Genomic DNA, 13,055 nt, shown 5'->3' on the forward strand with positions numbered 1-13,055 from the left:
CAACCCAGAATTATCAGTATATCAGTCGATTAATTTACCAACCGATCGATCTAAGGAAGGTCATTAAATTTTTGTTAAAAATCATTTTCCTCTAAAAAAATGATGGATATACATTTCCAACAATTTTATGATTTTCTTTTTAATTCTTAAAAACAGATAAATTAAATATGGAAAATGATACAATATAAAAACTCATAATGAATTATTTGTTGTATATATCTCATTGTACAAATGAGTGTAAACTGGGTTCTAACATTTTTAATCTAATAAATATTTTAAAATTAGAAATTTTTTGTAGACATTAATTCAGTAAGTACAATGACATGCAGTTTGTTTATTGTGTGTAAAGAACGGAATAAATACGGTTTTCGGATGTAATATTGCACTTAATAAAATCTTGGGTGTCTGAAATTTTATTTAAGGTAGCTTGAATTACATTTACGTTATACTGAAGTACGTTTCTTTTCACTAATTCTAATCTTTTTACTAAAGAATTTCTGTTAAAAAGATTATTTAATTTACTCGTATTTTATTTGAATAATACAAACAAAGGATAAAACAAATGCAAATTATAGTATAAAAAATTGTAATAATATAAAAATTAAAAATATAAAAGAAAACTCACCCTGATACAGTAATAACAAATATCTCTATAGAAATATGCAAATTCGACGACGTTACAAGTGGGTTAGGTTAAACAAATGTTCCATCGATGCACTAATTGTACTGTGTATAAGTAATCTACCATGACTTCCCGCCGACAAGTACAACAGTGTTGCCGGATTTCATCACTTTTTTTCTCTCATTATGCCTCGCCTCACTACGGCAACGATCGTCAGCGACAGACTTCTTCCACCACTACTTTTATACAACAAAATTATCATGAAAAATTATTCCATTTAAAATTTTGTTCGCAAACTGTTTCATTCACCCTTTTTTTTTTTTTTACAATAGACCATCCATTATACGTTGTCTAATATTAAATCATTTTTACTTTATTGTACGAAGTAAAGGAAGTATTGTAATTGCGATACGTTTCGGTTTTCAGATTTCAACGGACATATCCTTTTTAACCATCCCTGAATCCATTTTGACTAGTTTCGTCGTGACGTCTGTACGAGTACGTATGTATGTGCGATTGTATATCGCATAACTCAAAAACGATTAGTCGTAGAATGTTGAAATTTTGGATTTAGCACTGTTGTAACAACTAGTTGTGCACCTCCCTTTTTGATTGCCATCGAAATTAAAAATAAAATTTTAATTAATAAAATATTTTGATCTTAAAGGGAAGGCACATCGGTTTGAATCAGACTTCATCTCCATTTGTTTTTTTTTACCTTTTCTTTTTTTTAATTTAAATATATTGATTTGATATATAATTAACCCGTGATTGTAAAAAAAATTACAATACATAATAATTCAGTGATAATAAAAAAAGTGACAAAAATTATTAATGAAATAAATGTTATGTACTTTAAAAATGTGTAAATATAATTTAATAGGAATTACATACGATATAAATACATGTATACGTATACGTACATATACACAATACTCGTATTTGTATATGAATAGATGTTGGTGAAACAACTGATTATTTAATATTAATTGAAAATATAATTTAAAATCGTATTATTTTTTGGATTTTCTAGTTTAATTTCTGTTTAATTATTCTGGAATTTTCTGTTTAATTTTATCCACATTAAAGTTAACTACAGAGTGACTGAAAAATAGTCCCTCACAAGAACAACATATACACTGAGGCATACATACCCGATCTTTAATAGATTGCAAAAAATTCTTATCTCTTAGTTCATTGCTCCTCTGATATTATCGGACAATATTCTCCTTAAGTCGGAGTTGATCGTCATTTCGTTTAATTGTTTTTGTTGCCAATCATTTAATCGCTCTATCGTTTTATATAATTTTTCCGCTCTTAATTAGTGTACACGTTCTCTATTTTTCAAATTTTCTCTCAATATTCATCATCCTCTTAATATTTTTATTCTATCCTTGTCTCTTAACGTTTTCTTCCTCTTCATATTTACCATCTCTCAATATTTTTTTTTTTTTTATTGTTTATTTGGTTTTAACATTTTCCTCCTCTTTATATCTTTCATCTTCTCCTAATTTTTCTTATTCTTACCGTATTCTAAACATTTTCTTCCCCTTCACATTCATTTTCTTCCTCTTTTTTTGAAATATATTTCTTCATGTTATCTTTCTTTTTCCTGTATGATTATTTCTTTTTTATTTTTGATTATTCAGCAAATAATCCAATAATAAAATGTGAATAATTTACACAGCTAGGTCGAAATTAACATTTGTAACCAGTATACAGGAGTTCACTAAACGGAATAGTTTAATTATTATTAACTTTTGTTTATACGACACAACAGAAATCTAAAACTTGTTAATCAGCAACTCACGAAGATACGAATAATACTGATTTAGTAATACGAATAATAAAAGGAATTTTACTCTGTTCTATTATTTCATGTAAGATTGTTGAATTAATAATTGTATAAATATTTTATGTGAATAAAAACAAATATTTCAGCAATTGTGTAACACTTTATTAATAAATTAGAGGATCGTACTCACTTTCAAATGAAATAAGTTTACATGAAGTGCAGCAAAAAATATGTATATGTAATTTAATAGCCGTACAAGGAAGTCATGTGGTGTCCACATCAGATTTTTTAAATTTATTATTAATTTTGCACAAATTATATTATATATGCGCGCGCATATACAATTGTGTAATTATTACTCTATTTGTTTAAAGATCAAATCAGGGATTAAAAAGATATATATTAATTTTTTTAGATGTAACTTGACCTCCACGCTGTTACAGAGGTAGCTTCTTACCTGCCAGACTAAAAGTTTCGAATTCGCTACCCGGTTAGGATCTGGAAAATTTTGTAACAACGCAGTCCCTTATGACTTTAATAGTCATCAGTTGAAAAAGGTAAATAACAGAGCCACCCACATTTTTTATGATATAGATTATAGAAACCAGGAATGGTACGTAAGGAGGTAATGATTAGTATTATATCTAAATTTCAAAGTTATATCTAGTCGACCTCCATATTTTACGGTTAAGCCCGTCTACAATATTCAAATAAATGTATGCTGTACGCGCGTACATACACTCACAGATATTTTTATTAATATACTTTATTATAGATGTAAAGCCTAATTTAATTTTATTTAGATCTTTTACAATATATTTCGTTGTTTTTAAATAATACTTGGCTCTCAATGAATGAAACAATTTAATCCAAAAATTATATTGAAAGTCATTAAGTGACATGGAATTAAATTTTGTCGGATCTCGGATTTTTTTTGGTTTTTTTAATCTATTTTGTCACCTCCGTAATAGAACAACCGAATGATATACTGAGGGTTTTGGGTTCGATTCTTGGCTTGGACGCTAGCTCATATGTTAAATGCTTATTTGGATATTGTCAATTAAAAAACGTTAATCATAGTCTGAAGAGTTTTACTCAGCTTGGAGAAAGGTCGCAGCTTTGTAGCATAATATGGTTACGCGAGTACCATTTTAGAATGTTCATAACGTTAAGACACTGTAGTTGATTGTTAGTTGCCGCACAGAATTACTTGCGTAATGCTTTTGTTTCAGATCGCTTATGTTCATATAAATACTAGATACGGAATCGATTTATTCCTCACACAGTTAAATTTTACTTACGTAAGAATCATCTGTAAATAAGTTGATAATAAAAATTTTTTTAAATAACCAATTGGATACGCTGGAAGTCTGGGGCTCGTTTCTCAGTTTAGACGTAATCTTATAAATCTACAGGTTAACCAGCCTCATTGTCGGCCTCCGTGGCGCGAGTGGTAGCGTCTCCGCCTTTCATCTGGAGGTCCCGGGTTCGAATCCCGGTCAGGTATGCCGTTTTCACACACGCTGCAAATCATTCGTTTCATCCTCTAAAGAAATACCTGACGGTAGTCCCGGAGGTTAAACAAAAAAATTAAAAGGTTAATCAGATTAAAGAAACTGAAGATACTGGGTTCCGCTTTGAATTAGAGGGTTTTTTAATATTTCATTCTTAGTTTGCACATAAAAATAATTCTTAAGGCGACAACAAATTCAAAAATAATTCAAATAATAATAAAATAAATAAAAAGTACAGTGTAAAGTTGCATGCTTTATTTTATATTTTTGACTTTATTTAATTTGTTTTATAAGATAACAGTCAATCCTGCTACTGCGTAAGGGATCTATAAAAGTGATAGACTCTGTTAACCTTGAACGTCATAGTCGGTTGCAGTGAGGAATGTTTACAAAATAACTGTGTCAGCAAAGACACGCTGGCTAGATAGTGCGGCAACAACTTTTATCTTTATCACGCATTAAAACAAGTATTCTTTATGTTTTTTTTTTGTCTTCAGTCATTTGACTGGTTTGATGCAGCTCTCCAAGATTCCCTATCTAGTGCTAGTCGTTTCATTTCAGTATACCCTCTACATCCTACATCCCCAACAATTTGTTTTATTCTTTATGTATTTTATCTTAAATAATTTAATTATTTGAACTAGCAGACTCGCATGCTTCACTATGCTAGATTTGAGTAAATATAGATTAAATGAACACAATTGAAAGTTAGATAAAGCATTACAGAAAGTTAAAATGACCATTACGGAACTTCACAAAATTTAACCTTTCCATTTTATCCTTTTCCCCTTCCCTTCCCCATTTCCTTTTCCCCATTTTCATTTTATCACGTTCTTTTTCCATTTTCCCCGTTTCTCTTTCCCTTATTTCCTTTTCTTTTACTCCTTTCAATTTTCTTTTCCCGTTTTCCCCTTTTTTCCTTTTCCGATTTTCCCTTTTCCTATTCTTCTCTTTCTCCCTTTTTCCCCGCGCATAAATCGGTCCAGTAGCTTTTTTAGTTTATATCGGACTACATATCGGAAACACTGAAATGGAATCGTAAAATATTTAGTACAGCGTAAACGATGGTAGATTGTCATTATTTAAGTAATCTTTTTACTACAGAATAAATTAAATATGGATAGGTTTTGTTTACTGAGAAATTTAACATTTTGTTTTTCAACAAATTTTGAAAAAGTTTCAGAACCAATTAATTTTTTTTTAGCTCCCGATTCATCGAGATATTTACTTATTGTGTGAAATTATATATTTTCAAATAAGGTTATAAAGAGTTCCTAGACTACAAAATCATTAAACGCTACTTAATTCCAGTCAAGGTGGCAGTTAACAGCTTGTAACTTGTAAAGCAACAAAGTTAAGTATACCTGATTACTTTTTTAATAGTCATAATTTCTTTTCCTCAGAAAACCATTAAAATTTATTTAAGATAATGCAATTCTAATAGATAAAGATTAAAAGCGAACCAAATCGAACTGTCAGTTATAAATCCTATTATTTTTTTGTTTTTGTGTGATAAAATTATTAATTACATTTAAAAAATACATTTTTAAATATATTATATTGAAAATAGTTTAAAAATATTTTAATATAAAAACTATTAACTTGAAAATTAAAACTAATTAATTCAGATTAATAAGGTAATAATAGTAAAAAAAACCTAACAGTATAAAATAGCTTCTGAACGATACAGTGAAAAAAAATTGAAACTGTGGTACTTTGTACGTAGTGGTGATTGTGTACAGAGAATGGAACAGATAGCGTAATTGCTGTATGTATTCGATTTACTCGTCCATCCACCTGGTTCGCGCCGAATTCGTCAAAACAACTATGTGTGTCAAAATGTGTATTACATTGATGAAAAATTATATCTTTATATAATATTATTAGCTTATTCCATTATATAAAGCGATGTAATGAAAATAAACAAAACTTACATAGTAATATTTTTTCTGGTAACTTAATCTAAGTATTATTAATCATTAACGTTGTCGAATCAGTAGTAATATTGTTACTTGATTATTTATAATTAGCGTATCCAGGAGTATTTTATATGAATCTAAACAACCGTTTAGAAAAGAATTCTACATGTAAACTAGGTAAGTTCTTTCAATAATAATATTTTATATTAAGACAAGTAGTACGCAAGTAAATAATGTAAATAATTTATGAACATATGTAATATATTTATTGTGTTTGTGTGTGTGCACCCATGCGTGCACATTATGAACACACAATAAATGTTTCTGAGTGTGTCTGTATGTAATTAAAAGCAGCCTACATATTCATATGTAATAAAAGCAAGTATTCTGTCACCCCACCCAAAAAACACATCATAATTGAAACTGCACTTTGATATAATTGCTAGCCATTTTAAGATCAGAATGTATATTTAAACATTTCTACCAGTGTAACTACATTCTTTTACTAAATAATTTTCTTCATGAAAATCTTTTTCTTTTCTTATTTTTTTTGCTTGTGACTGGACCTCCTAAGGATCTCGCATCCTGTCATGACCTTTTTCTTTTATAAAATCCTTTTGTTCTTTCCTTTAACTTCTTTCTCCTTCTTATGTTCATCCACTGTTTCCTTTTCTGTTTCTTTGAAAATTTAGATTTATCTACTAGTTTTATTTGTCAAAAATTATTTCATTGGAAATACTTAATAATTTTAGATCGTTTTCAATTTCTCTGAACTAGCTTATTTTGGGTTTTTCATAAAGTAATTTTTTTCTTTTACTAGATTTTCCTAAGAAATTTTGTAGGCCTTTTTAACTGCTTCAGACTTCAGGCAAAGCTATTGCTTTTTAGTGTCTTAATTTTTTATTTTTTGGAGAAGGATGTTTTATTGTAACTGTTTCTTTAAAATGATAAGCCGCTTCCATTTATTGTTTTGGCTTTTATTCCTTCTTTTTTAAAAAAGTCTCATAAAGTTAAAAAAGTTTACATAGTCTTATAAAATTATCAAACTTCTTTTTGTATGAGTGGCTTTTTGACATTGTGTCAAGAAATCACTAGAACAATTTTCTTTTTAACAAATACACTTTAAAATGCTATTGTAAGTGCTAATTGAAATTTAGTCATGTTTTGTTACAGTTTGAGTCTTAAGTCATTTCCTAATAGTTTTAGATTAATTTAAACAATTATTTAAAACACACGTAAAACATATTGAAATAATACTTTCTTCACCTACCTAACTTTACTTCACCTAATTTGATTAGATCATATTTAATTAAAAAAAAAAAAAAAATTATTCTGTTATTTATGATGATAAAAAAACTCATGAAATTAATTATACAGAATTTATTTGGCAGAATTATAATAGCACTTCTGACAGTAATAGCAATAAAAAGGATAAGTTAAATTACAAAAATAATATAGTACAAACATCAGGTTGAATTTATATATTAATCATTTGTACTCCATTTTTAATGTTAATACTCAAATAGATTAGTCAACAGTATAAGTAGGATAAATAAACAAACCATCAACAATAATCAAACTGGAATCATTAATAAAACTATTAGCACAATATTTTGATCAGTTAAAAAACCAAAGGTTGAGTGACTACGTCAATCAACTTAAACTATTTGGAGTAGATGTATTAGAATTAATTACTAAATATGTTCAGTTGCAGTTTGATGAATGTAAACAGTTTCTTATTGCTACATTTGCTGTTATTGAAAACTATGATACATTTGAAAGCCATCCTATTGTAAAAAATGCTATCGAAAGATTTCTTAATATAATTTCCAGTTGTAACATTTATTACAAGACAAAATGGTTTGGTAATAATTGAGGCACATCAGAAATATTGAAAGAAAGCTTACACCTGTTGTTTGATGACATTAGAAAAAAAAAAGTAACATCTATAAATAACAGAAGAATCATCTATTCATATATCACCTGATTATAGTTCTGTCAGTTCACACAAGAGTTGCTTTTATTATTAAGAAAAGTAGTACGCAAGTAAATAATGTGATTTGCATGTATGTTAATATTAATTACAAAGTTAGGTTTGGTAAGCAGTAATTATGGGAATTTAATGAACTAAACGTTTTTTAGATTGGAAATTGTTTAATAGCTTTCCTAATTTTGATAAACTACCTGATTATCAATTCTCTCACTGCTTCTAAAAATTATACAACTACATCAGTTAATGTAAAAACAAGAATTATGGTAAAGGTGTTATTCATTGACTATATTAATAGGACATCAGATAAATTGAACAATGTCTCTATTTATTAGTGTTTGAACCAATGAATTAATATTAGTATAATGGAACCAGGACAGTTTTGTTATTCAACAAACATTTTTGGCCTAGAGTATGCATATAATCATAATTTATTTCATATAAAATCATTTAAAATAGATTTATCAATAAAAAAGCAGATTGGTAATTGATGTTGTCAAGCTCTTAATGACAAACTATTAATAAACCGTAGTGTGCAGTAAACTTTATTTTACGTAGAGTACACCATATGTAATTAACAGTATCATTGTTGAAATGCTACATTGGCAATATTATGTACTTTCAACATCCTAACCCTCGAAGGAGAAGGTACCCAACGATCCCGGTCACCACACCACTCCCTCCATTCCGAGCCATAGGTTGATTTACTGAAGGTCATATTTTAGACCCTCTAAACTTGATAACACAACACAGTCATCAGTTTGGCTTCTGTCAGGATGCCACCGATGCAAATGCCTTGGCAGACATTTCGATCAGTATATTTACACAATCTACTATCGCCTTAATATGTCCTCTTCCAACCACAATTAGTATAACTTACAACCCACAACTATAAAATTAACCGATTTGTGAAAGTGCAACCCCCGTGCCATCATCTAACATCGAAGGTTTCACATTAAAACTTTCCATAAACAGAATTTGTTTGCATGTTCTACCAGTTGTAGAAATATTTTATAGCCGACAATTGTGGGTATTTAATCAGTGTTTTTATTCAGCAAAAAGAGAAGATTCAGCAACATATATGTACAATGAATCTAAAGCAAAAAAGGAGACAAACAAGACATCATTTCTGCTACTTTTTACTGAAGGTGTTTTAGATTCCAGTGTAAAAACTGTTTTCATATTCAATCACTGTTTTCAAATCGATAACACTGTGAGACTGAGAAAGGGAAAATAAATGGGAAAAGAAAAAATTAAGTGGCTCTCCTGAATCTGATAGGTTTAGAATAGTTGATATAAAACTGATAATGGTTTTTTTTAAGAAAGGCTGTACAACCTTTGTTTCTTTCTTTGTAGTCAAATCAGCCATCTCTTTTTTAAATGCATATACATTTCCATAATTTTTTTTTTGTCTTCAGTCATTTGACTGGTTTGATGCAGCTCTCCAAGATTCCCTATCTAGTGCTAGTCGTTTCGTTTCAGTATACCCTCTACATCCTACATCCCTAACAATTTGTTTTACATATTCCAAACGTGGCCTGCCTACACAATTTTTTCCTTCTACCTGTCCTTCCAATATTAAAGCGACTATTCCAGGATGCCTTAGTATGTGGCCTATAAGCCTGTCTCTTCTTTTAACTATATTTTTCCAAACGCTTCTTTCTTCATCTATTTGCCGCAATACCTCTTCATTTGTCACTTTATCCACCCGTCTGATTTTTAACATTCTCCTATAGCACCGCATTTCAAAAGCTTCTAATCTTTTCTTCTCAGATACTCCGATCGTCCAAGTTTCACTTCCATATAAAGCGACACTCCAAACATACACTTTCAAAAATCTTTTCCTGACATTTAAATTAATTTTTGATGTAAACAAATTATATTTCTTACTGAAGGCTCGTTTAGCTTGTGCTATTCAGCATTTTATATGGCTCCTGCTTCGTCCATCTTTAGTAATTTTACTTTCCAAATAACAAAATTCTTCTACCTCCATAATCTTTTCTCCTTCCATTTTCACATTCAGTGGTCCATCTTTGTTATTTCTACTACATTTCATTAATTTTGTTTTGTTCTTGTTTATTTTCATGCGATAGTTCTTGCGTAGGACTTCATCTATGCCGTTCATTGTTTCTTCTAAATCCTTTTTACTTTCGGCTAGAATTACTATATCATCAGCAAATCGTAGCATCTTTATCTTTTCACCTTGTACTGTTACTCCGAATAAAAATTTTTCTTTAACATCATTAACTGCTAGTTCCATGTAAAGATTAAAAAGTAACGGAGATAGGGAACATCCTTGTTGGACACCCTTTCTTATTACGGCTTCTTTCTTATGTTCTTCAGTTGTTACTGTTGCTGTTTGGTTCCTGTACATGTTAGCAATTGTTCTTCTATCTCTGTATTTGAACCCTAATTTTTTTAAAATGCTGAACATTTTATTCCAGTCTATGTTATCGAATGCCTTTTCTAGGTCTATAAATACCAAGTATGTTTTTCTTTAATCTTCCTTCTACTTATATCTGAGGCCTAAAATTGCTTCCCTTGTCCCTATACTTTTCCTGAAACCAAATTGGTCTTCTCCTAACACTTCTTACACTCTCCTCTCAATTCTTCTGTATAGAATTCTAGTTAAAATTTTTGATGTATGACTAGTTAAACTAATTGTTCTGTATTCTTCACATTTATCTGCCCCTGCTTTCTTTGGTATCATGACTATAACATTTTTTTTGAAGTCTGACGGAAATTCCCCTTTTTCATAAATATTACACACCAGTTTGTATAATCTATCAATCGCTTCCTCACCTGCACTGCGCAGTAATTCTATAGGTATTCCGTCTATTCCTGGAGCCTTTCTGCCATTTAAATCTTTTACTGCTCTCTTAAATTCAGATCTCAGTATTGTTTCTCCCATTTCATCCTCCTCAACTTCCTCTTCATCCTCTATAACACTTTCTAACATTTTCTAATTCATTTCCTCCGTATAACTCTTCAATATATTCCACCCATCTATCGACTTTACCTTTCGTATTATATATTGGTGTACCATCTTTGTTTAACACATTATTAGATTTTAATTTATGTACCACAAAATTTTCCTTAACTTTCCTGTATGCTCCGTCTATTTTGCAATGTTCATTTCTCTTTCCACCTCTGGACACTTTTCTTTAATCCACTCTTCTTTCGCCACTTTGCACTACCTGTTTATAGCATTTCTTAATTGCCGATAGTTCCTTTTACTTTCTTCATCACTAGCATTCTTATATTTTCTACGTTCATCCATCAGCTGCAATATATCGTCTGAAACCCAAGGTTTTCTAACGGTTCTCTTTATTCCGCCTAAGTTTGCTTCTGCTGATTTAAGAATTTCCTTTTTAACATTCTCCCATTCTTCTTCTACATTTTCTACCTTATCTTTTTTACTCAGACCTCTTGCGATGTCCTCCTCAAAAATCTCCTTTACCTCCTCTTCCTCAAGTGCTGCTGCTCTCATCAAGGAACGCAAGGAAACGAGTTGAAAAGTGCATCGATGTCAACGGTGGAATTTTCCAACATTTATTTTAAATTTAAAAAATATAAACCACAGCGAGTATTTTTTTTAAAAAGTAAATTAAAATTATTTTAATTTTTCAAAGGTTAAACATATTTTACTAAAAAAAAAAAAAACGGTTGTTTTTATTTTTACAAATCCTTAAAGTTTTTTTACATAGAGTATATTACAACAATTTCGAAGACACCTCAGTACATCATGTACAAATGACGGCCCGACAGCCCGTAATCCTTCCGAGCAATTCTCCTAACTTGTGCATCACTGAGACAGCGTCCACCGCTACTTGCCTAATGTGGTTGCTAAACAGCAACATCTCATAAAACAAAACACCTAGGTACTTGTGAACTTTAGCTCGGTTGATTACACAGCCTTTATACTTAATGCTGTAGGGGGTTACGACTGTACGATAATTTGTCTGCATCCTTGAGAAGCATAAATTTCGTCTTGGGCACAGAAATCTTTCAATTTTGCATGTCCATCCAGCCCTCTGCTGTCGACAAAGCCGCCTGCGCCCGGTCTTCTAGCTGTGGACGTGAATTACTACGAACTAACAGGAGACAGTCATCGGCGAAAGCCTGGGCCTTGACAATACAAATCACAACGGTTATGATTTAATTGAGTTTTTGCAGTTTGACAGAAAAATACAATAGACAGTTACTTTTTGTTTTACTTCATTTTTAATTTTTATGTATACAGTATTATATTTTACTTTTTTTTTTGTATTTGATTGGAAATAACTGTATTTGTAATAATGAACATTTTTTCTATCTTATTAATAAACATAATTTTTTGTGTGGTAAAAAATGATATTTTGTGAGTTATAATTTCGTAAATTCCTGATCAATATAAAAGCATCATTACAAATTGAAAAAAAAATCCATTAAAGACAATTTAAAATACTTATTACAATACAAACAACATGCTAACATTATGCTAGAACATATTTCTGGAAATTTTCAAACTCAAACAAAGAAGCACTGTAATTGCAAAAAAAACTTTTTTGTTTAACGATCGAGAAATGTAAACAATAAAGAATGTTAGATATATCAGCACAAAGGTTGGGTGATAATGAATTCTTGGAAACTCATTGTGCTGCGTACACAAGTGCGAAATACCCATAATTGTCTGTTATTAGAATTCCAGTCATAATTAACAGCGTATATGTGTTATTACCACAGCCAAAAAATTAATGTTTTGCTTTGTATGCTGATGCTGATGTTATCATTCATCGATCGAGTTATTCAATCGCTATCACGAATTAGTGAGGTTCCTCTGTACTCTCATTGTAAAAATATTGTGACAGAAATTGTCTGAGTTCAATTGCTTCAACGATATCAAATGGGTAAATTTCTTTCTTTCCTTTGGCCACTTTTTTGCCCAAAATTTCCTTTTGGTGGGGGCTTTTGGAGGATCAACAATATTGTAAGAGCAACCCTAATTTTTCAACAAAAACAATGCCATTACGAGGGTGTGATCAAGTCAGTAGTCTCAGTGGTTTGACTACTGACAAGATCAGAAGAAAGAAATTGTACAGAGTGGGCAGCAATTTCCTTCCTAAATTGGAGATCAGATTGGAGGGTGTGTAGAATTGCCTTTACAGTTACAAATATTTCTGCCTATCAGAATTGTTTGTGATTTACAGTATATTATTAATACTGGACTTAATAG

This window comes from Lycorma delicatula, chromosome 7 (assembly GCF_047948215.1).
Source record: "Lycorma delicatula isolate Av1 chromosome 7, ASM4794821v1, whole genome shotgun sequence".
NCBI classification, from domain to species: domain Eukaryota; kingdom Metazoa; phylum Arthropoda; class Insecta; order Hemiptera; family Fulgoridae; genus Lycorma; species Lycorma delicatula.